This window comes from Rhinichthys klamathensis, unplaced genomic scaffold (genome assembly GCF_029890125.1).
Source record: "Rhinichthys klamathensis goyatoka isolate OS25496 unplaced genomic scaffold, OSU_Roscu_1.1 h1tg000562l_1, whole genome shotgun sequence".
NCBI classification, from domain to species: domain Eukaryota; kingdom Metazoa; phylum Chordata; class Actinopteri; order Cypriniformes; family Leuciscidae; genus Rhinichthys; species Rhinichthys klamathensis.
Window position 1 is genome coordinate 511,392 of NW_026607028.1, and position 24,682 is coordinate 536,073.

General features: G+C 51.0%; 30 non-coding genes across 30 annotated transcripts; 18 read left to right on the forward strand and 12 right to left on the reverse strand.

The window, feature by feature from the left end:
* Window positions 1–791: 791 nt before the first annotated feature.
* On the reverse strand, window positions 792–863 carry trnae-cuc (transfer RNA glutamic acid (anticodon CUC)). The gene has a single exon. It is a non-coding gene; the product is annotated as a tRNA-Glu (tRNA).
* A 598-nt stretch (window positions 864–1,461) lies between these two features.
* On the forward strand, window positions 1,462–1,548 carry trnay-gua (transfer RNA tyrosine (anticodon GUA)). Its single transcript is given in 2 exon segments — window positions 1,462–1,498; window positions 1,513–1,548. It is a non-coding gene; the product is annotated as a tRNA-Tyr (tRNA).
* Window positions 1,549–2,113: 565 nt separating this feature from the next.
* On the forward strand, window positions 2,114–2,186 carry trnar-acg (transfer RNA arginine (anticodon ACG)). Its single transcript has one exon. It is a non-coding gene; the product is annotated as a tRNA-Arg (tRNA).
* Window positions 2,187–2,948: 762 nt separating this feature from the next.
* trnae-cuc (transfer RNA glutamic acid (anticodon CUC)) lies at window positions 2,949–3,020 on the reverse strand. Its single transcript has one exon. It is a non-coding gene; the product is annotated as a tRNA-Glu (tRNA).
* Window positions 3,021–3,618: 598 nt separating this feature from the next.
* On the forward strand, window positions 3,619–3,705 carry trnay-gua (transfer RNA tyrosine (anticodon GUA)). Its single transcript is given in 2 exon segments — window positions 3,619–3,655; window positions 3,670–3,705. It is a non-coding gene; the product is annotated as a tRNA-Tyr (tRNA).
* A 1,400-nt stretch (window positions 3,706–5,105) lies between these two features.
* trnae-cuc (transfer RNA glutamic acid (anticodon CUC)) lies at window positions 5,106–5,177 on the reverse strand. The gene has a single exon. It is a non-coding gene; the product is annotated as a tRNA-Glu (tRNA).
* Window positions 5,178–5,775: 598 nt separating this feature from the next.
* Window positions 5,776–5,862, forward strand: trnay-gua (transfer RNA tyrosine (anticodon GUA)). Its single transcript is given in 2 exon segments — window positions 5,776–5,812; window positions 5,827–5,862. It is a non-coding gene; the product is annotated as a tRNA-Tyr (tRNA).
* A 1,400-nt stretch (window positions 5,863–7,262) lies between these two features.
* On the reverse strand, window positions 7,263–7,334 carry trnae-cuc (transfer RNA glutamic acid (anticodon CUC)). The gene has a single exon. It is a non-coding gene; the product is annotated as a tRNA-Glu (tRNA).
* Window positions 7,335–7,932: 598 nt separating this feature from the next.
* On the forward strand, window positions 7,933–8,019 carry trnay-gua (transfer RNA tyrosine (anticodon GUA)). Its single transcript is given in 2 exon segments — window positions 7,933–7,969; window positions 7,984–8,019. It is a non-coding gene; the product is annotated as a tRNA-Tyr (tRNA).
* Window positions 8,020–9,419: 1,400 nt separating this feature from the next.
* On the reverse strand, window positions 9,420–9,491 carry trnae-cuc (transfer RNA glutamic acid (anticodon CUC)). The gene has a single exon. It is a non-coding gene; the product is annotated as a tRNA-Glu (tRNA).
* Window positions 9,492–10,089: 598 nt separating this feature from the next.
* Window positions 10,090–10,176, forward strand: trnay-gua (transfer RNA tyrosine (anticodon GUA)). The gene is given in 2 exon segments: window positions 10,090–10,126; window positions 10,141–10,176. It is a non-coding gene; the product is annotated as a tRNA-Tyr (tRNA).
* Window positions 10,177–10,741: 565 nt separating this feature from the next.
* On the forward strand, window positions 10,742–10,814 carry trnar-acg (transfer RNA arginine (anticodon ACG)). The gene has a single exon. It is a non-coding gene; the product is annotated as a tRNA-Arg (tRNA).
* Window positions 10,815–11,078: 264 nt separating this feature from the next.
* trnae-cuc (transfer RNA glutamic acid (anticodon CUC)) lies at window positions 11,079–11,150 on the reverse strand. Its single transcript has one exon. It is a non-coding gene; the product is annotated as a tRNA-Glu (tRNA).
* Window positions 11,151–11,898: 748 nt separating this feature from the next.
* Window positions 11,899–11,970, reverse strand: trnae-cuc (transfer RNA glutamic acid (anticodon CUC)). The gene has a single exon. It is a non-coding gene; the product is annotated as a tRNA-Glu (tRNA).
* Window positions 11,971–12,568: 598 nt separating this feature from the next.
* trnay-gua (transfer RNA tyrosine (anticodon GUA)) lies at window positions 12,569–12,655 on the forward strand. The gene is given in 2 exon segments: window positions 12,569–12,605; window positions 12,620–12,655. It is a non-coding gene; the product is annotated as a tRNA-Tyr (tRNA).
* A 565-nt stretch (window positions 12,656–13,220) lies between these two features.
* On the forward strand, window positions 13,221–13,293 carry trnar-acg (transfer RNA arginine (anticodon ACG)). The gene has a single exon. It is a non-coding gene; the product is annotated as a tRNA-Arg (tRNA).
* Window positions 13,294–13,557: 264 nt separating this feature from the next.
* On the reverse strand, window positions 13,558–13,629 carry trnae-cuc (transfer RNA glutamic acid (anticodon CUC)). The gene has a single exon. It is a non-coding gene; the product is annotated as a tRNA-Glu (tRNA).
* Window positions 13,630–14,227: 598 nt separating this feature from the next.
* On the forward strand, window positions 14,228–14,314 carry trnay-gua (transfer RNA tyrosine (anticodon GUA)). Its single transcript is given in 2 exon segments — window positions 14,228–14,264; window positions 14,279–14,314. It is a non-coding gene; the product is annotated as a tRNA-Tyr (tRNA).
* Window positions 14,315–15,564: 1,250 nt separating this feature from the next.
* Window positions 15,565–15,651, forward strand: trnay-gua (transfer RNA tyrosine (anticodon GUA)). Its single transcript is given in 2 exon segments — window positions 15,565–15,601; window positions 15,616–15,651. It is a non-coding gene; the product is annotated as a tRNA-Tyr (tRNA).
* A 1,400-nt stretch (window positions 15,652–17,051) lies between these two features.
* On the reverse strand, window positions 17,052–17,123 carry trnae-cuc (transfer RNA glutamic acid (anticodon CUC)). The gene has a single exon. It is a non-coding gene; the product is annotated as a tRNA-Glu (tRNA).
* Window positions 17,124–17,721: 598 nt separating this feature from the next.
* Window positions 17,722–17,808, forward strand: trnay-gua (transfer RNA tyrosine (anticodon GUA)). The gene is given in 2 exon segments: window positions 17,722–17,758; window positions 17,773–17,808. It is a non-coding gene; the product is annotated as a tRNA-Tyr (tRNA).
* Window positions 17,809–18,373: 565 nt separating this feature from the next.
* Window positions 18,374–18,446, forward strand: trnar-acg (transfer RNA arginine (anticodon ACG)). Its single transcript has one exon. It is a non-coding gene; the product is annotated as a tRNA-Arg (tRNA).
* A 264-nt stretch (window positions 18,447–18,710) lies between these two features.
* On the reverse strand, window positions 18,711–18,782 carry trnae-cuc (transfer RNA glutamic acid (anticodon CUC)). The gene has a single exon. It is a non-coding gene; the product is annotated as a tRNA-Glu (tRNA).
* Window positions 18,783–19,530: 748 nt separating this feature from the next.
* On the reverse strand, window positions 19,531–19,602 carry trnae-cuc (transfer RNA glutamic acid (anticodon CUC)). Its single transcript has one exon. It is a non-coding gene; the product is annotated as a tRNA-Glu (tRNA).
* A 598-nt stretch (window positions 19,603–20,200) lies between these two features.
* Window positions 20,201–20,287, forward strand: trnay-gua (transfer RNA tyrosine (anticodon GUA)). The gene is given in 2 exon segments: window positions 20,201–20,237; window positions 20,252–20,287. It is a non-coding gene; the product is annotated as a tRNA-Tyr (tRNA).
* A 1,288-nt stretch (window positions 20,288–21,575) lies between these two features.
* Window positions 21,576–21,662, forward strand: trnay-gua (transfer RNA tyrosine (anticodon GUA)). The gene is given in 2 exon segments: window positions 21,576–21,612; window positions 21,627–21,662. It is a non-coding gene; the product is annotated as a tRNA-Tyr (tRNA).
* A 565-nt stretch (window positions 21,663–22,227) lies between these two features.
* trnar-acg (transfer RNA arginine (anticodon ACG)) lies at window positions 22,228–22,300 on the forward strand. The gene has a single exon. It is a non-coding gene; the product is annotated as a tRNA-Arg (tRNA).
* A 762-nt stretch (window positions 22,301–23,062) lies between these two features.
* On the reverse strand, window positions 23,063–23,134 carry trnae-cuc (transfer RNA glutamic acid (anticodon CUC)). The gene has a single exon. It is a non-coding gene; the product is annotated as a tRNA-Glu (tRNA).
* A 598-nt stretch (window positions 23,135–23,732) lies between these two features.
* Window positions 23,733–23,819, forward strand: trnay-gua (transfer RNA tyrosine (anticodon GUA)). The gene is given in 2 exon segments: window positions 23,733–23,769; window positions 23,784–23,819. It is a non-coding gene; the product is annotated as a tRNA-Tyr (tRNA).
* Window positions 23,820–24,384: 565 nt separating this feature from the next.
* Window positions 24,385–24,457, forward strand: trnar-acg (transfer RNA arginine (anticodon ACG)). The gene has a single exon. It is a non-coding gene; the product is annotated as a tRNA-Arg (tRNA).
* The last annotated feature ends 225 nt before the right edge of the window (window positions 24,458–24,682 follow it).

Genomic DNA, 24,682 nt, shown 5'->3' on the forward strand with positions numbered 1-24,682 from the left:
GATTCTAGGTTTGACTCCTGGCTGGCTCACTCTGCCTCTTTTGCTTCGCTGTCAGCCCATAGCCATTTTATTATTCCGTTTTATTAGCCCGTAGTTTTTGTTATTCTTATTATTGGATTGGTTGATTAATATTAAAAATTGACAGTCCAACAATTGGCTGCTTTGTCAGTGGGATTACGGTTCCCATACAATACCATGCGTCTTTTCAAATGCATTGCATGAGTACTGTCACAAGGACCTTGCTTTACGACCAGTTTACAGTGTCTGTTATGCCAACGCAGGAATGGGAGGAAACTGAACCCCCTGGGCAAGGCAAATGAGAGCTCCCTCCGGTGAGCCTGATGAAATTGAATTCAGTAAACAATCCCTACGGATCATTCCCATGTTCTTAAAGGGGGCGGTCACACACTAAAAGCCAAAAGGCCTGCTCCAGGCGGGAGGAAGATCCCGTATGGTCTAGCGGCGGCCCGGGTTTGACTTCCGGTATGGGAAGCTGGGGTTGCCTTTGCTTCACTTATCGAAACAGCCAGCACGTCTGTCTGTGCTAGTAGCACTTTTAGCCAGCGGCGGAGCTTCAGCAACCTGATAGGTTGAGGTTCTGTCCTTGACCAGAGTGCCTTCGATAGAAGGCAAGTTGGCAATCCTTAGGTCACTGGTTCGACTCCGGCTCGAAGGAGTTCATTTTCACGCACAAACATTTCTTTGGCAGTGCTTCTCAACGAGGCCATCAGCACTTGATTTCGTTGTCCGCCATTTTGCAATCACGACCGCCACTGGAGGGCAAAAGCTCATTCCCTGACCGGGAATCGAACCCGGGCCGCGGCGGTGAGAGCGCCGAATCCTAACCACTAGACCACCAGGGAAGGTCTGTTGAGTCCTTCCCCTCAAGCCCGGCTGTGGGACTCTACCACATTTCCCAGCAAGACCACTAGGGCTTGTATTTTCCTCCAGGAGAAAATTGACAGTCCAACAATAGGCTGCTTTGTCAGTGGGATTACGGTTACCATACAATACCATGCGTCTTTTCAAATGCATTGCATGAGTACTGTCACAAGGACCTTGCTTTACGACCAGTTTACAGTGTCTGTTATGCCAACGCAGGAATGGGAGGAAACTGAACCCCCTGGGCAAGGCAAATGAGAGCTCCCTCCGGTGAGCCTGATGAAATTGAATTCAGTAAACAATCCCTTCGGATCATTCCCATGTTCTTAAAGGGGGCGGTCACACACTAAAAGCCAAAAGGCCTGCTCAGGGCGGGAGGAAGATCCCATATGGTCTAGCAGTCAGGATTCCTAGTTTTCACCCAGGCGGCCCGGATTCGGCTCCCGGTATGGGAAGCTGGGTTTGCCTTTACTTCACTTATCGAAACAGCCAGCACGTCTGTCTGTGTTAGTAGCACTTTTAGCCAGCGGCGGAGCTTCAGCAACCTGATAGGTTGAGGTTCTGTCCCCAACCAGCGTGCCTTCGATAGCTCAGCTGGTAGAGCGGAGGACTGTAGGAGGCAAATTGGCAATCCTTAGGTCGCTGGTTCGACTCCGGCTCGAAGGAGTTCTTTTTCACATGCAAACATTTATTTGGCCGTGCTTCTCGGCGAGGAAATCAGCATTTGTTTTCGTAGTCCGCCATTTTGCAATCACGTCCGCCGCTGGAGGGCAAAAGCTCGTTCCCTGACCGGGAACCGAACCTGGGCCGCGGCGGTGAGAGCGCCAAATCCTAACAACTAGACAACCAGGGAAGGTCTGTTGAGCCCTTCCCCTCAAGCCCAGCTGTGGGACTCTATCACATTTCCCAGCAAGACCACTATGGCTTGTATTTTCCTCCAGGAGAGGAGACGTCTCTGACCCTGGATCCCAGTTCTTCCGCTGAGAAACTGTCACAGGCTCTGTAGGAATATCCTAACAACACCACAACTTGCCATGAAAACAAAGCAACCGAGATCCCCAATATGTGAAGCCTCCATCTCGAAGGTTTTTATAGCAGGCCCCTCATCGGACCCCTTCCTGACGTTGGCTCGAGGCCTGTTAATGGCATGAGAAAGAGTAGATGTCATGACAGGCCTCTGCCCAGTCGAACACCAACAGGTCCCGTGTAAGCTCAAGGACACCTGATCGGTGGGCCAGTGGCGCAATGGATAACGCGTCTGACTACGGATCAGAAGATTCTAGGTTCGACTCCTGGCTGGCTCGCTCTGCCTCTTTTGCTTCGCTGTCAGCCCATAGCCATTTTATTATTCCGTTTTATTAGCCCGTAGTTTTTGTTATTCTTATTATTGGATTGGTTGATTAATATTAAAAATTGACAGTCCAACAATAGGCTGCTTTGTCAGTGGGATTACGGTTACCATACAATACCATGCGTCTTTTCAAATGCATTGCATGAGTACTGTCACAAGGACCTTGCTTTACGACCAGTTTACAGTGTCTGTTATGCCAACGCAGGAATGGGAGGAAACTGAACCCCCTGGGCAAGGCAAATGAGAGCTCCCTCCGGTGAGCCTGATGAAATTGAATTCAGTAAACAATCCCTACGGATCATTCCCATGTTCTTAAAGGGGGCGGTCACACACTAAAAGCCAAAAGGCCTGCTCCAGGCGGGAGGAAGATCCCGTATGGTCTAGCGGCGGCCCGGGTTTGACTTCCGGTATGGGAAGCTGGGGTTGCCTTTGCTTCACTTATCGAAACAGCCAGCACGTCTGTCTGTGCTAGTAGCACTTTTAGCCAGCGGCGGAGCTTCAGCAACCTGATAGGTTGAGGTTCTGTCCTTGACCAGAGTGCCTTCGATAGGAGGCAAGTTGGCAATCCTTAGGTCACTGGTTCGACTCCGGCTCGAAGGAGTTCATTTTCACGCACAAACATTTCTTTGGCAGTGCTTCTCAACGAGGCCATCAGCACTTGATTTCGTTGTCCGCCATTTTGCAATCACGACCGCCGCTGGAGGGCAAAAGCTCATTCCCTGACCGGGAATCGAACCCGGGCCGCGGCGGTGAGAGCGCCGAATCCTAACCACTAGACCACCAGGGAAGGTCTGTTGAGTCCTTCCCCTCAAGCCCGGCTGTGGGACTCTACCACATTTCCCAGCAAGACCACTAGGGCTTGTATTTTCCTCCAGGAGAAAATTGACAGTCCAACAATAGGCTGCTTTGTCAGTGGGATTACGGTTACCATACAATACCATGCGTCTTTTCAAATGCATTGCATGAGTACTGTCACAAGGACCTTGCTTTACGACCAGTTTACAGTGTCTGTTATGCCAACGCAGGAATGGGAGGAAACTGAACCCCCTGGGCAAGGCAAATGAGAGCTCCCTCCGGTGAGCCTGATGAAATTGAATTCAGTAAACAATCCCTTCGGATCATTCCCATGTTCTTAAAGGGGGCGGTCACACACTAAAAGCCAAAAGGCCTGCTCAGGGCGGGAGGAAGATCCCATATGGTCTAGCAGTCAGGATTCCTAGTTTTCACCCAGGCGGCCCGGATTCGGCTCCCGGTATGGGAAGCTGGGTTTGCCTTTACTTCACTTATCGAAACAGCCAGCACGTCTGTCTGTGCTAGTAGCACTTTTAGCCAGCGGCGGAGCTTCAGCAACCTGATAGGTTGAGGTTCTGTCCCCAACCAGCGTGCCTTCGATAGCTCAGCTGGTAGAGTGGAGGACTGTAGGAGGCAAATTGGCAATCCTTAGGTCGCTGGTTCGACTCCGGCTCGAAGGAGTTCTTTTTCACATGCAAACATTTATTTGGCCGTGCTTCTCGGCGAGGAAATCAGCATTTGTTTTCGTAGTCCGCCATTTTGCAATCACGTCCGCCGCTGGAGGGCAAAAGCTCGTTCCCTGACCGGGAACCGAACCTGGGCCGCGGCGGTGAGAGCGCCAAATCCTAACAACTAGACAACCAGGGAAGGTCTGTTGAGCCCTTCCCCTCAAGCCCAGCTGTGGGACTCTATCACATTTCCCAGCAAGACCACTATGGCTTGTATTTTCCTCCAGGAGAGGAGACGTCTCTGACCCTGGATCCCAGTTCTTCCGCTGAGAAACTGTCACAGGCTCTGTAGGAATATCCTAACAACACCACAACTTGCCATGAAAACAAAGCAACCGAGATCCCCAATATGTGAAGCCTCCATCTCGAAGGTTTTTATAGCAGGCCCCTCATCGGACCCCTTCCTGACGTTGGCTCGAGGCCTGTTAATGGCATGAGAAAGAGTAGATGTCATGACAGGCCTCTGCCCAGTCGAACACCAACAGGTCCCGTGTAAGCTCAAGGACAGCTGATCGGTGGGCCAGTGGCGCAATGGATAACGCGTCTGACTACGGATCAGAAGATTCTAGGTTTGACTCCTGGCTGGCTCACTCTGCCTCTTTTGCTTCGCTGTCAGCCCATAGCCATTTTATTATTCCGTTTTATTAGCCCGTAGTTTTTGTTATTCTTATTATTGGATTGGTTGATTAATATTAAAAATTGACAGTCCAACAATAGGCTGCTTTGTCAGTGGGATTACGGTTACCATACAATACCATGCGTCTTTTCAAATGCATTGCATGAGTACTGTCACAAGGACCTTGCTTTACGACCAGTTTACAGTGTCTGTTATGCCAACGCAGGAATGGGAGGAAACTGAACCCCCTGGGCAAGGCAAATGAGAGCTCCCTCCGGTGAGCCTGATGAAATTGAATTCAGTAAACAATCCCTACGGATCATTCCCATGTTCTTAAAGGGGGCGGTCACACACTAAAAGCCAAAAGGCCTGCTCCAGGCGGGAGGACGATCCCATATGGTCTAGCGGCGGCCCGGGTTTGACTTCCGGTATGGGAAGCTGGGGTTGCCTTTGCTTCACTTATCGAAACAGCCAGCACGTCTGTCTGTGCTAGTAGCACTTTTAGCCAGCGGCGGAGCTTCAGCAACCTGATAGGTTGAGGTTCTGTCCCTGACCAGAGTGCCTTCGATAGGAGGCAAGTTGGCAATCCTTAGGTCACTGGTTCGACTCAGGCTCGAAGGAGTTCATTTTCACGCGCAAACATTTCTTTGGCAGTGCTTCTCGACGAGGCCATCAGCACTTGATTTCGTTGTCCGCCATTTTGCAATCACGACCGCCGCTGGAGGGCAAAAGCTCATTCCCTGACCGGGAATCGAACCCGGGCCGCGGCGGTGAGAGCGCCGAATCCTAACCACTAGACCACCAGGGAAGGTCTGTTGAGTCCTTCCCCTCAAGCCCGGCTGTGGGACTCTACCACATTTCCCAGCAAGACCACTAGGGCTTGTATTTTCCTCCAGGAGAAAATTGACAGTCCAACAATAGGCTGCTTTGTCAGTGGGATTACGGTTACCATACAATACCATGCGTCTTTTCAAATGCATTGCATGAGTACTGTCACAAGGACCTTGCTTTACGACCAGTTTACAGTGTCTGTTATGCCAACGCAGGAATGGGAGGAAACTGAACCCCCTGGGCAAGGCAAATGAGAGCTCCCTCCGGTGAGCCTGATGAAATTGAATTCAGTAAACAATCCCTTCGGATCATTCCCATGTTCTTAAAGGGGGCGGTCACACACTAAAAGCCAAAAGGCCTGCTCAGGGCGGGAGGAAGATCCCATATGGTCTAGCAGTCAGGATTCCTAGTTTTCACCCAGGCGGCCCGGATTCGGCTCCCGGTATGGGAAGCTGGGTTTGCCTTTACTTCACTTATCGAAACAGCCAGCACGTCTGTCTGTGCTAGTAGCACTTTTAGCCAGCGGCGGAGCTTCAGCAACCTGATAGGTTGAGGTTCTGTCCCCAACCAGCGTGCCTTCGATAGCTCAGCTGGTAGAGCGGAGGACTGTAGGAGGCAAATTGGCAATCCTTAGGTCGCTGGTTCGACTCCGGCTCGAAGGACTTCTTTTTCACATGCAAACATTTATTTGGCCGTGCTTCTCGGCGAGGAAATCAGCATTTGTTTTCGTAGTCCGCCATTTTGCAATCACGTCCGCCGCTGGAGGGCAAAAGCTCGTTCCCTGACCGGGAACCGAACCTGGGCCGCGGCGGTGAGAGCGCCAAATCCTAACAACTAGACAACCAGGGAAGGTCTGTTGAGCCCTTCCCCTCAAGCCCAGCTGTGGGACTCTATCACATTTCCCAGCAAGACCACTATGGCTTGTATTTTCCTCCAGGAGAGGAGACGTCTCTGACCCTGGATCCCAGTTCTTCCGCTGAGAAACTGTCACAGGCTCTGTAGGAATATCCTAACAACACCACAACTTGCCATGAAAACAAAGCAACCGAGATCCCCAATATGTGAAGCCTTCATCTCGAAGGTTTTTATAGCAGGCCCCTCATCGGACCCCTTCCTGACGTTGGCTCGAGGCCTGTTAATGGCATGAGAAAGAGTAGATGTCATGACAGGCCTCTGCCCAGTCGAACACCAACAGGTCCCGTGTAAGCTCAAGGACAGCTGATCGGTGGGCCAGTGGCGCAATGGATAACGCGTCTGACTACGGATCAGAAGATTCTAGGTTTGACTCCTGGCTGGCTCACTCTGCCTCTTTTGCTTCGCTGTCAGCCCATAGCCATTTTATTATTCCGTTTTATTAGCCCGTAGTTTTTGTTATTCTTATTATTGGATTGGTTGATTAATATTAAAAATTGACAGTCCAACAATAGGCTGCTTTGTCAGTGGGATTACGGTTACCATACAATACCATGCGTCATTTCAAATGCATTGCATGAGTACTGTTACAAGGACCTTGCTTTACGACCAGTTTACAGTGTCTGTTATGCCAACGCAGGAATGGGAGGAAACTGAACCCCCTGGGCAAGGCAAATGAGAGCTCCCTCCGTTGAGCCTGATGAAATTGAATTCAGTAAACAATCCCTACGGATCATTCCCATGTTCTTAAAGGGGGCGGTCACACACTAAAAGCCAAAAAGCCTGCTCCAGGCGGGAGGAAGATCCCGTATGGTCTAGCGGCGGCCCGGGTTTGACTTCCGGTATGGGAAGCTGGGGTTGCCTTTGCTTCACTTATCGAAACAGCCAGCACGTCTGTCTGTGCTAGTAGCACTTTTAGCCAGCGGCGGAGCTTCAGCAACCTGATAGGTTGAGGTTCTGTCCTTGACCAGAGTGCCTTCGATAGGAGGCAAGTTGGCAATCCTTAGGTCACTGGTTCGACTCCGGCTCGAAGGAGTTCATTTTCACGCACAAACATTTCTTTGGCAGTGCTTCTCAACGAGGCCATCAGCACTTGATTTCGTTGTCCGCCATTTTGCAATCACGACCGCCGCTGGAGGGCAAAAGCTCATTCCCTGACCGGGAATCGAACCCGGGCCGCGGCGGTGAGAGCGCCGAATCCTAACCACTAGACCACCAGGGAAGGTCTGTTGAGTCCTTCCCCTCAAGCCCAGCTGTGGGACTCTACCACATTTCCCAGCAAGACCACTAGGGCTTGTATTTTCCTCCAGGAGAAAATTGACAGTCCAACAATAGGCTGCTTTGTCAGTGGGATTACGGTTACCATACAATACCATGCGTCTTTTCAAATGCATTGCATGAGTACTGTCACAAGGACCTTGCTTTACGACCAGTTTACAGTGTCTGTTATGCCAACGCAGGAATGGGAGGAAACTGAACCCCCTGGGCAAGGCAAATGAGAGCTCCCTCCGGTGAGCCTGATGAAATTGAATTCAGTAAACAATCCCTTCGGATCATTCCCATGTTCTTAAAGGGGGCGGTCACACACTAAAAGCCAAAAGGCCTGCTCAGGGCGGGAGGAAGATCCCATATGGTCTAGCAGTCAGGATTCCTAGTTTTCACCCAGGCGGCCCGGATTCGGCTCCCGGTATGGGAAGCTGGGTTTGCCTTTACTTCACTTATCGAAACAGCCAGCACGTCTGTCTGTGCTAGTAGCACTTTTAGCCAGCGGCGGAGCTTCAGCAACCTGATAGGTTGAGGTTCTGTCCCCAACCAGCGTGCCTTCGATAGCTCAGCTGGTAGAGCGGAGGACTGTAGGAGGCAAATTGGCAATCCTTAGGTCGCTGGTTCGACTCCGGCTCGAAGGAGTTCTTTTTCACATGCAAACATTTATTTGGCCGTGCTTCTCGGCGAGGAAATCAGCATTTGTTTTCGTAGTCCGGCATTTTGCAATCACGTCCGCCGCTGGAGGGCAAAAGCTCGTTCCCTGACCGGGAACCGAACCTGGGCCGCGGCGGTGAGAGCGCCAAATCCTAACAACTAGACAACCAGGGAAGGTCTGTTGAGCCCTTCCCCTCAAGCCCAGCTGTGGGACTCTATCACATTTCCCAGCAAGACCACTATGGCTTGTATTTTCCTCCAGGAGAGGAGACGTCTCTGACCCTGGATCCCAGTTCTTCCGCTGAGAAACTGTCACAGGCTCTGTAGGAATATCCTAACAACACCACAACTTGCCATGAAAACAAAGCAACCGAGATCCCCAATATGTGAAGCCTTCATCTCGAAGGTTTTTATAGCAGGCCCCTCATCGGACCCCTTCCTGACGTTGGCTCGAGGCCTGTTAATGGCATGAGAAAGAGTAGATGTCATGACAGGCCTCTGCCCAGTCGAACACCAACAGGTCCCGTGTAAGCTCAAGGACAGCTGATCGGTGGGCCAGTGGCGCAATGGATAACGCGTCTGACTACGGATCAGAAGATTCTAGGTTTGACTCCTGGCTGGCTCACTCTGCCTCTTTTGCTTCGCTGTCAGCCCATAGCCATTTTATTATTCCGTTTTATTAGCCCGTAGTTTTTGTTATTCTTATTATTGGATTGGTTGATTAATATTAAAAATTGACAGTCCAACAATAGGCTGCTTTGTCAGTGGGATTACGGTTACCATACAATACCATGCGTCATTTCAAATGCATTGCATGAGTACTGTCACAAGGACCTTGCTTTACGACCAGTTTACAGTGTCTGTTATGCCAACGCAGGAATGGGAGGAAACTGAACCCCCTGGGCAAGGCAAATGAGAGCTCCCTCCGTTGAGCCTGATGAAATTGAATTCAGTAAACAATCCCTACGGATCATTCCCATGTTCTTAAAGGGGGCGGTCACACACTAAAAGCCAAAAGGCCTGCTCCAGGCGGGAGGAAGATCCCGTATGGTCTAGCGGCGGCCCGGGTTTGACTTCCGGTATGGGAAGCTGGGGTTGCCTTTGCTTCACTTATCGAAACAGCCAGCACGTCTGTCTGTGCTAGTAGCACTTTTAGCCAGCGGCGGAGCTTCAGCAACCTGATAGGTTGAGGTTCTGTCCTTGACCAGAGTGCCTTCGATAGGAGGCAAGTTGGCAATCCTTAGGTCACTGGTTCGACTCCGGCTCGAAGGAGTTCATTTTCACGCACAAACATTTCTTTGGCAGTGCTTCTCAACGAGGCCATCAGCACTTGATTTCGTTGTCCGCCATTTTGCAATCACGACCGCCGCTGGAGGGCAAAAGCTCATTCCCTGACCGGGAATCGAACCCGGGCCGCGGCGGTGAGAGCGCCGAATCCTAACCACTAGACCACCAGGGAAGGTCTGTTGAGTCTTTCCCCTCAAGCCCAGCTGTGGGACTCTACCACATTTCCCAGCAAGACCACTAGGGCTTGTATTTTCCTCCAGGAGAAAATTGACAGTCCAACAATAGGCTGCTTTGTCAGTGGGATTACGGTTACCATACAATACCATGCGTCTTTTCAAATGCATTGCATGAGTACTGTCACAAGGACCTTGCTTTACGACCAGTTTACAGTGTCTGTTATGCCAACGCAGGAATGGGAGGAAACTGAACCCCCTGGGCAAGGCAAATGAGAGCTCCCTCCGGTGAGCCTGATGAAATTGAATTCAGTAAACAATCCCTTCGGATCATTCCCATGTTCTTAAAGGGGGCGGTCACACACTAAAAGCCAAAAGGCCTGCTCAGGGCGGGAGGAAGATCCCATATGGTCTAGCAGTCAGGATTCCTAGTTTTCACCCAGGCGGCCCGGATTCGGCTCCCGGTATGGGAAGCTGGGTTTGCCTTTACTTCACTTATCGAAACAGCCAGCACGTCTGTCTGTGCTAGTAGCACTTTTAGCCAGCGGCGGAGCTTCAGCAACCTGATAGGTTGAGGTTCTGTCCCCAACCAGCGTGCCTTCGATAGCTCAGCTGGTAGAGCGGAGGACTGTAGGAGGCAAATTGGCAATCCTTAGGTCGCTGGTTCGACTCCGGCTCGAAGGAGTTCTTTTTCACATGCAAACATTTATTTGGCCGTGCTTCTCGGCGAGGAAATCAGCATTTGTTTTCGTAGTCCGCCATTTTGCAATCACGTCCGCCGCTGGAGGGCAAAAGCTCGTTCCCTGACCGGGAACTGAACCTGGGCCGCGGCGGTGAGAGCGCCAAATCCTAACAACTAGACAACCAGGGAAGGTCTGTTGAGCCCTTCCCCTCAAGCCCAGCTGTGGGACTCTATCACATTTCCCAGCAAGACCACTATGGCTTGTATTTTCCTCCAGGAGAGGAGACGTCTCTGACCCTGGATCCCAGTTCTTCCGCTGAGAAACTGTCACAGGCTCTGTAGGAATATCCTAACAACACCACAACTTGCCATGAAAACAAAGCAACCGAGATCCCCAATATGTGAAGCCTCCATCTCGAAGGTTTTTATAGCAGGCCCCTCATCGGACCCCTTCCTGACGTTGGCTCGAGGCCTGTTAATGGCATGAGAAAGAGTAGATGTCATGACAGGCCTCTGCCCAGTCGAACACCAACAGGTCCCGTGTAAGCTCAAGGACACCTGATCGGTGGGCCAGTGGCGCAATGGATAACGCGTCTGACTACGGATCAGAAGATTCTAGGTTCGACTCCTGGCTGGCTCGCTCTGCCTCTTTTGCTTCGCTGTCAGCCCATAGCCATTTTATTATTCCGTTTTATTAGCCCGTAGTTTTTGTTATTATTATTATTGGATTGGTTGATTAATATTAAAAATTGACAGTCCAACAATAGGCTGCTTTGTCAGTGGGATTACGGTTACCATACAATACCATGCGTCTTTTCAAATGCATTCTCGACGAGGCCATCAGCACTTGATTTCGTTGTCCACCATTTTGCAATCACGACCGCCGCTGGAGGGCAAAAGCTCATTCCCTGACCGGGAATCGAACCCGGGCCGCGGCGGTGAGAGCACCGAATCCTAACCACTAGACCACCAGGGAAGGTCTGTTGAGTCCTTCCCCTCAAGCCCGGCTGTGGGACTCTACCACATTTCCCAGCAAGACCACTAGGGCTTGTATTTTCCTCCAGGAGAAAATTGACAGTCCAACAATAGGCTGCTTTGTCAGTGGGATTACGGTTACCATACAATACCAAGCTTTTTTTAAAATGCATTGCATGAGTGCTGTCACAAGGACCTTGCTTTACGACCAGTTTACAGTGTCTGTTATGCCAACGCAGGAATGGGAGGAAACTGAACCCCCTGGGCAAGGCAAATGAGAGCTCCCTCCGGTGAGCCTGATGAAATTGAATTCAGTAAACAATCCCTACGGATCATTCCCATGTTCTTAAAGGGGGCGGTCACACACTAAAAGCCAAAAGGCCTGCTCCAGGCGGGAGGAAGATCCCGTATGGTCTAGCGGCGGCCCGGGTTTGACTTCCGGTATGGGAAGCTGGGGTTGCCTTTGCTTCACTTATCGAAACAGCCAGCACGTCTGTCTGTGCTAGTAGCACTTTTAGCCAGCGGCGGAGCTTCAGCAACCTGATAGGTTGAGGTTCTGTCCTTGACCAGAGTGCCTTCGATAGGAGGCAAGTTGGCAATCCTTAGGTCACTGGTTCGACTCCGGCTCGAAGGAGTTCATTTTCACGCACAAACATTTCTTTGGCAGTGCTTCTCAACGAGGCCATCAGCACTTGATTTCGTTGTCCGCCATTTTGCAATCACGACCGCCGCTGGAGGGCAAAAGCTCATTCCCTGACCGGGAATCGAACCCGGGCCGCGGCGGTGAGAGCGCCGAATCCTAACCACTAGACCACCAGGGAAGGTCTGTTGAGTCCTTCCCCTCAAGCCCGGCTGTGGGACTCTACCACATTTCCCAGCAAGACCACTAGGGCTTGTATTTTCCTCCAGGAGAAAATTGACAGTCCAACAATAGGCTGCTTTGTCAGTGGGATTACGGTTACCATACAATACCATGCGTCTTTTCAAATGCATTGCATGAGTACTGTCACAAGGACCTTGCTTTACGACCAGTTTACAGTGTCTGTTATGCCAACGCAGGAATGGGAGGAAACTGAACCCCCTGGGCAAGGCAAATGAGAGCTCCCTCCGGTGAGCCTGATGAAATTGAATTCAGTAAACAATCCCTTCGGATCATTCCCATGTTCTTAAAGGGGGCGGTCACACACTAAAAGCCAAAAGGCCTGCTCAGGGCGGGAGGAAGATCCCATATGGTCTAGCAGTCAGGATTCCTAGTTTTCACCCAGGCGGCCCGGATTCGGCTCCCGGTATGGGAAGCTGGGTTTGCCTTTACTTCACTTATCGAAACAGCCAGCACGTCTGTCTGTGCTAGTAGCACTTTTAGCCAGCGGCGGAGCTTCAGCAACCTGATAGGTTGAGGTTCTGTCCCCAACCAGCGTGCCTTCGATAGCTCAGCTGGTAGAGCGGAGGACTGTAGGAGGCAAATTGGCAATCCTTAGGTCGCTGGTTCGACTCCGGCTCGAAGGAGTTCTTTTTCACATGCAAACATTTATTTGGCCGTGCTTCTCGGCGAGGAAATCAGCATTTGTTTTCGTAGTCCGCCATTTTGCAATCACGTCCGCCGCTGGAGGGCAAAAGCTCGTTCCCTGACCGGGAACTGAACCTGGGCCGCGGCGGTGAGAGCGCCAAATCCTAACAACTAGACAACCAGGGAAGGTCTGTTGAGCCCTTCCCCTCAAGCCCAGCTGTGGGACTCTATCACATTTCCCAGCAAGACCACTATGGCTTGTATTTTCCTCCAGGAGAGGAGACGTCTCTGACCCTGGATCCCAGTTCTTCCGCTGAGAAACTGTCACAGGCTCTGTAGGAATATCCTAACAACACCACAACTTGCCATGAAAACAAAGCAACCGAGATCCCCAATATGTGAAGCCTCCATCTCGAAGGTTTTTATAGCAGGCCCCTCATCGGACCCCTTCCTGACGTTGGCTCGAGGCCTGTTAATGGCATGAGAAAGAGTAGATGTCATGACAGGCCTCTGCCCAGTCGAACACCAACAGGTCCCGTGTAAGCTCAAGGACACCTGATCGGTGGGCCAGTGGCGCAATGGATAACGCGTCTGACTACGGATCAGAAGATTCTAGGTTCGACTCCTGGCTGGCTCGCTCTGCCTCTTTTGCTTCGCTGTCAGCCCATAGCCATTTTATTATTCCGTTTTATTAGCCCGTAGTTTTTGTTATTATTATTATTGGATTGGTTGATTAATATTAAAAATTGACAGTCCAACAATAGGCTGCTTTGTCAGTGGGATTACGGTTACCATACAATACCATGCGTCTTTTCAAATGCATTCTCGACGAGGCCATCAGCACTTGATTTCGTTGTCCACCATTTTGCAATCACGACCGCCGCTGGAGGGCAAAAGCTCATTCCCTGACCGGGAATCGAACCCGGGCCGCGGCGGTGAGAGCACCGAATCCTAACCACTAGACCACCAGGGAAGGTCTGTTGAGTCCTTCCCCTCAAGCCCGGCTGTGGGACTCTACCACATTTCCCAGCAAGACCACTAGGGCTTGTATTTTCCTCCAGGAGAAAATTGACAGTCCAACAATAGGCTGCTTTGTCAGTGGGATTACGGTTACCATACAATACCAAGCTTTTTTTAAAATGCATTGCATGAGTACTGTCACAAGGACCTTGCTTTACGACCAGTTTACAGTGTCTGTTATGCCAACGCAGGAATGGGAGGAAACTGAACCCCCTGGGCAAGGCAAATGAGAGCTCCCTCCGGTGAGCCTGATGAAATTGAATTCAGTAAACAATCCCTTCGGATCATTCCCATGTTCTTAAAGGGGGCGGTCACACACTAAAAGCCAAAAGGCCTGCTCAGGGCGGGAGGAAGATCCCATATGGTCTAGCAGTCAGGATTCCTAGTTTTCACCCAGGCGGCCCGGATTCGGCTCCCGGTATGGGAAGCTGGGTTTGCCTTTACTTCACTTATCGAAACAGCCAGCACGTCTGTCTGTGCTAGTAGCACTTTTAGCCAGCGGCGGAGCTTCAGCAACCTGATAGGTTGAGGTTCTGTCCCCAACCAGCGTGCCTTCGATAGCTCAGCTGGTAGAGCGGAGGACTGTAGGAGGCAAATTGGCAATCCTTAGGTCGCTGGTTCAACTCCGGCTCGAAGGAGTTCTTTTTCACATGCAAACATTTATTTGGCCGTGCTTCTCGGCGAGGAAATCAGCATTTGTTTTCGTAGTCCGCCATTTTGCAATCACGTCCGCCGCTGGAGGGCAAAAGCTCGTTCCCTGACCGGGAACCGAACCTGGGCCGCGGCGGTGAGAGCGCCAAATCCTAACAACTAGACAACCAGGGAAGGTCTGTTGAGCCCTTCCCCTCAAGCCCAGCTGTGGGACTCTATCACATTTCCCAGCAAGACCACTATGGCTTGTATTTTCCTCCAGGAGAGGAGACGTCTCTGACCCTGGATCCCAGTTCTTCCGCTGAGAAACTGTCACAGGCTCTGTAGGAATATCCTAACAACACCACAACTTGCCATGAAAACAAAGCAACCGAGATCCCCAATATGTGAAGCCTCCATCTCGAAGGTTTTTATAGCAGGCCCCTCATCGGACCCCTTCCTGACGTTGGCTCGAGGCCTGTTAATGGCATGAGAAAGAGTAGATGTCATGACAGGCCTCTGCCCAGTCGAACACCAACAGGTCCCGTGTAAGCTCAAGGACAGCTGATCGGTGGGCCAGTGGCGCAATGGATAACGCGTCTGACTACGGATCAGAAGATTCTAGGTTTGACTCCTGGCTGGCTCGCTCTGCCTCTTTTGCTTCGCTGTCAGCCCATAGCCATTTTATTATTCCGTTTTATTAGCCCGTAGTTTTTGTTATTCTTATTATTGGATTGGTTGATTAATATTAAAAATTGACAGTCCAACAATAGGCTGCTTTGTCAGTGGGATTACGGTTACCATACAATACCATGCGTCTTTTCAAATGCATTGCATGAGTACTGTCACAAGGACCTTGCTTTACGACCAGTTTACAGTGTCTGTTATGCCAACGCAGGAATGGGAGGAAACTGAACCCCCTGGGCAAGGCAAATGAGAGCTCCCTCCGGTGAGCCTGATGAAATTGAATTCAGTAAACAATCCCTTCGGATCATTCCCATGTTCTTAAAGGGGGCGGTCACACACTAAAAGCCAAAAGGCCTGCTCAGGGCGGGAGGAAGATCCCATATGGTCTAGCAGTCAGGATTCCTAGTTTTCACCCAGGCGGCCCGGATTCGGCTCCCGGTATGGGAAGCTGGGTTTGCCTTTACTTCACTTATCGAAACAGCCAGCACGTCTGTCTGTGCTAGTAGCACTTTTAGCCAGCGGCGGAGCTTCAGCAACCTGATAGGTTGAGGTTCTGTCCCCAACCAGCGTGCCTTCGATAGCTCAGCTGGTAGAGCGGAGGACTGTAGGAGGCAAATTGGCAATCCTTAGGTCGCTGGTTCGACTCCGGCTCGAAGGAGTTCTTTTTCACATGCAAACATTTATTTGGCCGTGCTTCTCGGCGAGGAAATCAGCATTTGTTTTCGTAGTCCGGCATTTTGCAATCACGTCCGCCGCTGGAGGGCAAAAGCTCGTTCCCTGACCGGGAACCGAACCTGGGCCGCGGCGGTGAGAGCGCCAAATCCTAACAACTAGACAACCAGGGAAGGTCTGTTGAGCCCTTCCCCTCAAGCCCAGCTGTGGGACTCTATCACATTTCCCAGCAAGACCACTATGGCTTGTATTTTCCTCCAGGAGAGGAGACGTCTCTGACCCTGGATCCCAGTTCTTCCGCTGAGAAACTGTCACAGGCTCTGTAGGAATATCCTAACAACACCACAACTTGCCATGAAAACAAAGCAACCGAGATCCCCAATATGTGAAGCCTTCATCTCGAAGGTTTTTATAGCAGGCCCCTCATCGGACCCCTTCCTGACGTTGGCTCGAGGCCTGTTAATGGCATGAGAAAGAGTAGATGTCATGACAGGCCTCTGCCCAGTCGAACACCAACAGGTCCCGTGTAAGCTCAAGGACAGCTGATCGGTGGGCCAGTGGCGCAATGGATAACGCGTCTGACTACGGATCAGAAGATTCTAGGTTTGACTCCTGGCTGGCTCACTCTGCCTCTTTTGCTTCGCTGTCAGCCCATAGCCATTTTATTATTCCGTTTTATTAGCCCGTAGTTTTTGTTATTCTTATTATTGGATTGGTTGATTAATATTAAAAATTGACAGTCCAACAATAGGCTGCTTTGTCAGTGGGATTACGGTTACCATACAATACCATGCGTCATTTCAAATGCATTGCATGAGTACTGTCACAAGGACCTTGCTTTACGACCAGTTTACAGTGTCTGTTATGCCAACGCAAGAATGGGAGGAAACTGAACCCCCTGGGCAAGGCAAATGAGAGCTCCCTCCGTTGAGCCTGATGAAATTGAATTCAGTAAACAATCCCTACGGATCATTCCCATGTTCTTAAAGGGGGCGGTCACACACTAAAAGCCAAAAGGCCTGCTCCAGGCGGGAGGAAGATCCCGTATGGTCTAGCGGCGGCCCGGGTTTGACTTCCGGTATGGGAAGCTGGGGTTGCCTTTGCTTCACTTATCGAAACAGCCAGCACGTCTGTCTGTGCTAGTAGCACTTTTAGCCAGCGGCGGAGCTTCAGCAACCTGATAGGTTGAGGTTCTGTCCTTGACCAGAGTGCCTTCGATAGGAGGCAAGTTGGCAATCCTTAGGTCACTGGTTCGACTCCGGCTCGAAGGAGTTCATTTTCACGCACAAACATTTCTTTGGCAGTGCTTCTCAACGAGGCCATCAGCACTTGATTTCGTTGTCCGCCATTTTGCAATCACGACCGCCGCTGGAGGGCAAAAGCTCATTCCCTGACCGGGAATCGAACCCGGGCCGCGGCGGTGAGAGCGCCGAATCCTAACCACTAGACCACCAGGGAAGGTCTGTTGAGTCCTTCCCCTCAAGCCCAGCTGTGGGACTCTACCACATTTCCCAGCAAGACCACTAGGGCTTGTATTTTCCTCCAGGAGAAAATTGACAGTCCAACAATAGGCTGCTTTGTCAGTGGGATTACGGTTACCATACAATACCATGCGTCTTTTCAAATGCATTGCATGAGTACTGTCACAAGGACCTTGCTTTACGACCAGTTTACAGTGTCTGTTATGCCAACGCAGGAATGGGAGGAAACTGAACCCCCTGGGCAAGGCAAATGAGAGCTCCCTCCGGTGAGCCTGATGAAATTGAATTCAGTAAACAATCCCTTCGGATCATTCCCATGTTCTTAAAGGGGGCGGTCACACACTAAAAGCCAAAAGGCCTGCTCAGGGCGGGAGGAAGATCCCATATGGTCTAGCAGTCAGGATTCCTAGTTTTCACCCAGGCGGCCCGGATTCGGCTCCCGGTATGGGAAGCTGGGTTTGCCTTTACTTCACTTATCGAAACAGCCAGCACGTCTGTCTGTGCTAGTAGCACTTTTAGCCAGCGGCGGAGCTTCAGCAACCTGATAGGTTGAGGTTCTGTCCCCAACCAGCGTGCCTTCGATAGCTCAGCTGGTAGAGCGGAGGACTGTAGGAGGCAAATTGGCAATCCTTAGGTCGCTGGTTCGACTCCGGCTCGAAGGAGTTCTTTTTCACATGCAAACATTTATTTGGCCGTGCTTCTCGGCGAGGAAATCAGCATTTGTTTTCGTAGTCCGCCATTTTGCAATCACGTCCGCCGCTGGAGGGCAAAAGCTCGTTCCCTGACCGGGAACTGAACCTGGGCCGCGGCGGTGAGAGCGCCAAATCCTAACAACTAGACAACCAGGGAAGGTCTGTTGAGCCCTTCCCCTCAAGCCCAGCTGTGGGACTCTATCACATTTCCCAGCAAGACCACTATGGCTTGTATTTTCCTCCAGGAGAGGAGACGTCTCTGACCCTGGATCCCAGTTCTTCCGCTGAGAAACTGTCACAGGCTCTGTAGGAATATCCTAACAACACCACAACTTGCCATGAAAACAAAGCAACCGAGATCCCCAATATGTGAAGCCTCCATCTCGAAGGTTTTTATAGCAGGCCCCTCATCGGACCCCTTCCTGACGTTGGCTCGAGGCCTGTTAATGGCATGAGAAAGAGTAGATGTCATGACAGGCCTCTGCCCAGTCGAACACCAACAGGTCCCGTGTAAGCTCAAGGACACCTGATCGGTGGGCCAGTGGCGCAATGGATAACGCGTCTGACTACGGATCAGAAGATTCTAGGTTCGACTCCTGGCTGGCTCGCTCTGCCTCTTTTGCTTCGCTGTCAGCCCATAGCCATTTTATTATTCCGTTTTATTAGCCCGTAGTTTTTGTTATTATTATTATTGGATTGGTTGATTAATATTAAAAATTGACAGTCCAACAATAGGCTGCTTTGTCAGTGGGATTACGGTTACCATACAATACCATGCGTCTTTTCAAATGCATTCTCGACGAGGCCATCAGCACTTGATTTCGTTGTCCACCATTTTGCAATCACGACCGCCGCTGGAGGGCAAAAGCTCATTCCCTGACCGGGAATCGAACCCGGGCCGCGGCGGTGAGAGCACCGAATCCTAACCACTAGACCACCAGGGAAGGTCTGTTGAGTCCTTCCCCTCAAGCCCGGCTGTGGGACTCTACCACATTTCCCAGCAAGACCACTAGGGCTTGTATTTTCCTCCAGGAGAAAATTGACAGTCCAACAATAGGCTGCTTTGTCAGTGGGATTACGGTTACCATACAATACCAAGCTTTTTTTAAAATGCATTGCATGAGTACTGTCACAAGGACCTTGCTTTACGACCAGTTTACAGTGTCTGTTATGCCAACGCAGGAATGGGAGGAAACTGAACCCCCTGGGCAAGGCAAATGAGAGCTCCCTCCGGTGAGCCTGATGAAATTGAATTCAGTAAACAATCCCTACGGATCATTCCCATGTTCTTAAAGGGGGCGGTCACACACTAAAAGCCAAAAGGCCTGCTCCAGGCGGGAGGAAGATCCCGTATGGTCTAGCGGCGGCCCGGGTTTGACTTCCGGTATGGGAAGCTGGGGTTGCCTTTGCTTCACTTATCGAAACAGCCAGCACGTCTGTCTGTGCTAGTAGCACTTTTAGCCAGCGGCGGAGCTTCAGCAACCTGATAGGTTGAGGTTCTGTCCTTGACCAGAGTGCCTTCGATAGGAGGCAAGTTGGCAATCCTTAGGTCACTGGTTCGACTCCGGCTCGAAGGAGTTCATTTTCACGCACAAACATTTCTTTGGCAGTGCTTCTCAACGAGGCCATCAGCACTTGATTTCGTTGTCCGCCATTTTGCAATCACGACCGCCGCTGGAGGGCAAAAGCTCATTCCCTGACCGGGAATCGAACCCGGGCCGCGGCGGTGAGAGCGCCGAATCCTAACCACTAGACCACCAGGGAAGGTCTGTTGAGTCCTTCCCCTCAAGCCCGGCTGTGGGACTCTACCACATTTCCCAGCAAGACCACTAGGGCTTGTATTTTCCTCCAGGAGAAAATTGACAGTCCAACAATAGGCTGCTTTGTCAGTGGGATTACGGTTACCATTCAATACCATGCGTCTTTTCAAATGCATTGCATGAGTACTGTCACAAGGACCTTGCTTTACGACCAGTTTACAGTGTCTGTTATGCCAACGCAGGAATGGGAGGAAACTGAACCCCCTGGGCAAGGCAAATGAGAGCTCCCTCCGGTGAGCCTGATGAAATTGAATTCAGTAAACAATCCCTTCGGATCATTCCCATGTTCTTAAAGGGGGCGGTCACACACTAAAAGCCAAAAGGCCTGCTCAGGGCGGGAGGAAGATCCCATATGGTCTAGCAGTCAGGATTCCTAGTTTTCACCCAGGCGGCCCGGATTCGGCTCCCGGTATGGGAAGCTGGGTTTGCCTTTACTTCACTTATCGAAACAGCCAGCACGTCTGTCTGTGCTAGTAGCACTTTTAGCCAGCGGCGGAGCTTCAGCAACCTGATAGGTTGAGGTTCTGTCCCCAACCAGCGTGCCTTCGATAGCTCAGCTGGTAGAGCGGAGGACTGTAGGAGGCAAATTGGCAATCCTTAGGTCGCTGGTTCGACTCCGGCTCGAAGGAGTTCTTTTTCACATGCAAACATTTATTTGGCCGTGCTTCTCGGCGAGGAAATCAGCATTTGTTTTCGTAGTCCGCCATTTTGCAATCACGTCCGCCGCTGGAGGGCAAAAGCTCGTTCCCTGACCGGGAACCGAACCTGGGCCGCGGCGGTGAGAGCGCCAAATCCTAACAACTAGACAACCAGGGAAGGTCTGTTGAGCCCTTCCCCTCAAGCCCAGCTGTGGGACTCTATCACATTTCCCAGCAAGACCACTATGGCTTGTATTTTCCTCCAGGAGAGGAGACGTCTCTGACCCTGGATCCCAGTTCTTCCGCTGAGAAACTGTCACAGGCTCTGTAGGAATATCCTAACAACACCACAACTTGCCATGAAAACAAAGCAACCGAGATCCCCAATATGTGAAGCCTCCATCTCGAAGGTTTTTATAGCAGGCCCCTCATCGGACCCCTTCCTGACGTTGGCTCGAGGCCTGTTAATGGCATGAGAAAGAGTAGATGTCATGACAGGCCTCTGCCCAGTCGAACACCAACAGGTCCCGTGTAAGCTCAAGGACAGCTGATCGGTGGGCCAGTGGCGCAATGGATAACGCGTCTGACTACGGATCAGAAGATTCTAGGTTTGACTCCTGGCTGGCTCGCTCTGCCTCTTTTGCTTCGCTGTCAGCCCATAGCCATTTTATTATTCCGTTTTATTAGCCCGTAGTTTTTGTTATTCTTATTATTGGATTGGTTGATTAATATTAAAAATTGACAGTCCAACAATAGGCTGCTTTGTCAGTGGGATTACGGTTACCATACAATACCATGCGTCTTTTCAAATGCATTGCATGAGTACTGTCACAAGGACCTTGCTTTACGACCAGTTTACAGTGTCTGTTATGCCAACGCAGGAATGGGAGGAAACTGAACCCCCTGGGCAAGGCAAATGAGAGCTCCCTCCGGTGAGCCTGATGAAATTGAATTCAGAGAGCTCCCTCCGGTGAGCCTGATGAAATTGAATTCAGTAAACAATCCCTTCGGATCATTCCCATTTTCTTAAAGGGGGCGGTCACACACTAAAAGCCAAAAGGCCTGCTCAGGGCGGGAGGAAGATCCCATATGGTCTAGCAGTCAGGATTCCTAGTTTTCACCCAGGCGGCCCGGATTCGGCTCCCGGTATGGGAAGCTGGGTTTGCCTTTACTTCACTTATCGAAACAGCCAGCACGTCTGTCTGTGCTAGAAGCACTTTTAGCCAGCGGCGGAGCTTCAGCAACCTGATAGGTTGAGGTTCTGTCCCCAACCAGCGTGCCTTCGATAGCTCAGCTGGTAGAGCGGAGGACTGTAGGAGGCAAATTGGCAATCCTTAGGTCGCTGGTTCGACTCCGGCTCGAAGGAGTTCTTTTTCACATGCAAACATTTATTTGGCCGTGCTTCTCGGCGAGGAAATCAGCATTTGTTTTCGTAGTCCGCCATTTTGCAATCACGTCCGCCGCTGGAGGGCAAAAGCTCGTTCCCTGACCGGGAACCGAACCTGGGCCGCGGCGGTGAGAGCGCCAAATCCTAACAACTAGACAACCAGGGAAGGTCTGTTGAGCCCTTCCCCTCAAGCCCAGCTGTGGGACTCTATCACATTTCCCAGCAAGACCACTATGGCTTGTATTTTCCTCCAGGAGAGGAGACGTCTCTGACCCTGGATCCCAGTTCTTCCGCTGAGAAACTGTCACAGGCTCTGTAGGAATATCCTAACAACACCACAACTTGCCATGAAAACAAAGCAACCGAGATCCCCAATATGTGAAGCCTCCATCTCGAAGGTTTTTATAGCAGGCCCCTCATCGGACCCCTTCCTGACGTTGGCTCGAGGCCTGTTAATGGCATGAGAAAGAGTAGATGTCATGACAGGCCTCTGCCCAGTCGAACACCAACAGGTCCCGTGTAAGCTCAAGGACACCTGATCGGTGGGCCAGTGGCGCAATGGATAACGCGTCTGACTACGGATCAGAAGATTCTAGGTTCGACTCCTGGCTGGCTCGCTCTGCCTCTTTTGCTTCGCTGTCAGCCCATAGCCATTTTATTATTCCGTTTTATTAGCCCGTAGTTTTTGTTATTATTATTATTGGATTGGTTGATTAATATTAAAAATTGACAGTCCAACAATAGGCTGCTTTGTCAGTGGGATTACGGTTACCATACAATACCATGCGTCTTTTCAAATGCATTGCATGAGTACTGTCACAAGGACCTTGCTTTACGACCAGTTTACAGTGTCTGTTATGCCAACGCAGGAATGGGAGGAAACTGAACCCCCTGGGCAATGCAAATGAGAGCTCCCTCCGGTGAGCCTGATGAAATTGAATTCAGTAAACAATCCCTACGGATCATTCCCATGTTCTTAAAGGGGGCGGTCACACACTAAAAGCCAAAAGGCCTGCTCCAGGCGGGAGGACGATCCCATATGGTCTAGCGGCGGCCCGGGTTTGACTTCCGGTATGGGAAGCTGGGGTTGCCTTTGCTTCACTTATCGAAACAGCCAGCACGTCTGTCTGTGCTAGTAGCACTTTTAGCCAGCGGCGGAGCTTCAGCAACCTGATAGGTTGAGGTTCTGTCCCTGACCAGAGTGCCTTCGATAGGAGGCAAGTTGGCAATCCTTAGGTCACTGGTTCGACTCAGGCTCGAAGGAGTTCATTTTCACGCGCAAACATTTCTTTGGCAGTGCTTCTCGACGAGGCCATCAGCACTTGATTTCGTTGTCCGCCCTTTTGCAATCACGACCGCCGCTGGAGGGCAAAAGCTCATTCCCTGACCGGGAATCGAACCCGGGCCGCGGCGGTGAGAGCGCCGAATCCTAACCACTAGACCACCAGGGAAGGTCTGTTGAGTCCTTCCCCTCAAGCCCGGCTGTGGGACTCTACCACATTTCCCAGCAAGACCACTAGGGCTTGTATTTTCCTCCAGGAGAAAATTGACAGTCCAACAATAGGCTGCTTTGTCAGTGGGATTACGGTTACCATACAATACCATGCGTCTTTTCAAATGCATTGCATGAGTACTGTCACAAGGACCTTGCTTTACGACCAGTTTACAGTGTCTGTTATGCCAACGCAGGAATGGGAGGAAACTGAACCCCCTGGGCAAGGCAAATGAGAGCTCCCTCCGGTGAGCCTGATGAAATTGAATTCAGTAAACAATCCCTTCGGATCATTCCCATGTTCTTAAAGGGGGCGGTCACACACTAAAAGCCAAAAGGCCTGCTCAGGGCGGGAGGAAGATCCCATATGGTCTAGCAGTCAGGATTCCTAGTTTTCACCCAGGCGGCCCGGATTCGGCTCCCGGTATGGGAAGCTGGGTTTGCCTTTACTTCACTTATCGAAACAGCCAGCACGTCTGTCTGTGCTAGTAGCACTTTTAGCCAGCGGCGGAGCTTCAGCAACCTGATAGGTTGAGGTTCTGTCCCCAACCAGCGTGCCTTCGATAGCTCAGCTGGTAGAGCGGAGGACTGTAGGAGGCAAATTGGCAATCCTTAGGTCGCTGGTTCGACTCCGGCTCGAAGGAGTTCTTTTTCACATGCAAACATTTATTTGGCCGTGCTTCTCGGCGAGGAAATCAGCATTTGTTTTCGTAGTCCGCCATTTTGCAATCACGTCCGCCGCTGGAGGGCAAAAGCTCGTTCCCTGACCGGGAACCGAACCTGGGCCGCGGCGGTGAGAGCGCCAAATCCTAACAACTAGACAACCAGGGAAGGTCTGTTGAGCCCTTCCCCTCAAGCCCAGCTGTGGGACTCTATCACATTTCCCAGCAAGACCACTATGGCTTGTATTTTCCTCCAGGAGAGGAGACGTCTCTGACCCTGGATCCCAGTTCTTCCGCTGAGAAACTGTCACAGGCTCTGTAGGAATATCCTAACAACACCACAACTTGCCATGAAAACAAAGCAACCGAGATCCCCAATATGTGAAGCCTCCATCTCGAAGGTTTTTATAGCAGGCCCCTCATCGGACCCCTTCCTGACGTTGGCTCGAGGCCTGTTAATGGCATGAGAAAGAGTAGATGTCATGACAGGCCTCTGCCCAGTCGAACACCAACAGGTCCCGTGTAAGCTCAAGGACACCTGATCGGTGGGCCAGTGGCGCAATGGATAACGCGTCTGACTACGGATCAGAAGATTCTAGGTTCGACTCCTGGCTGGCTCGCTCTGCCTCTTTTGCTTCGCTGTCAGCCCATAGCCATTTTATTATTCCGTTTTATTAGCCCGTAGTTTTTGTTATTATTATTATTGGATTGGTTGATTAATATTAAAAATTGACAGTCCAACAATAGGCTGCTTTGTCAGTGGGATTACGGTTACCATACAATACCATGCGTCTTTTCAAATGCATTGCATGAGTACTGTCACAAGGACCTTGCTTTACGACCAG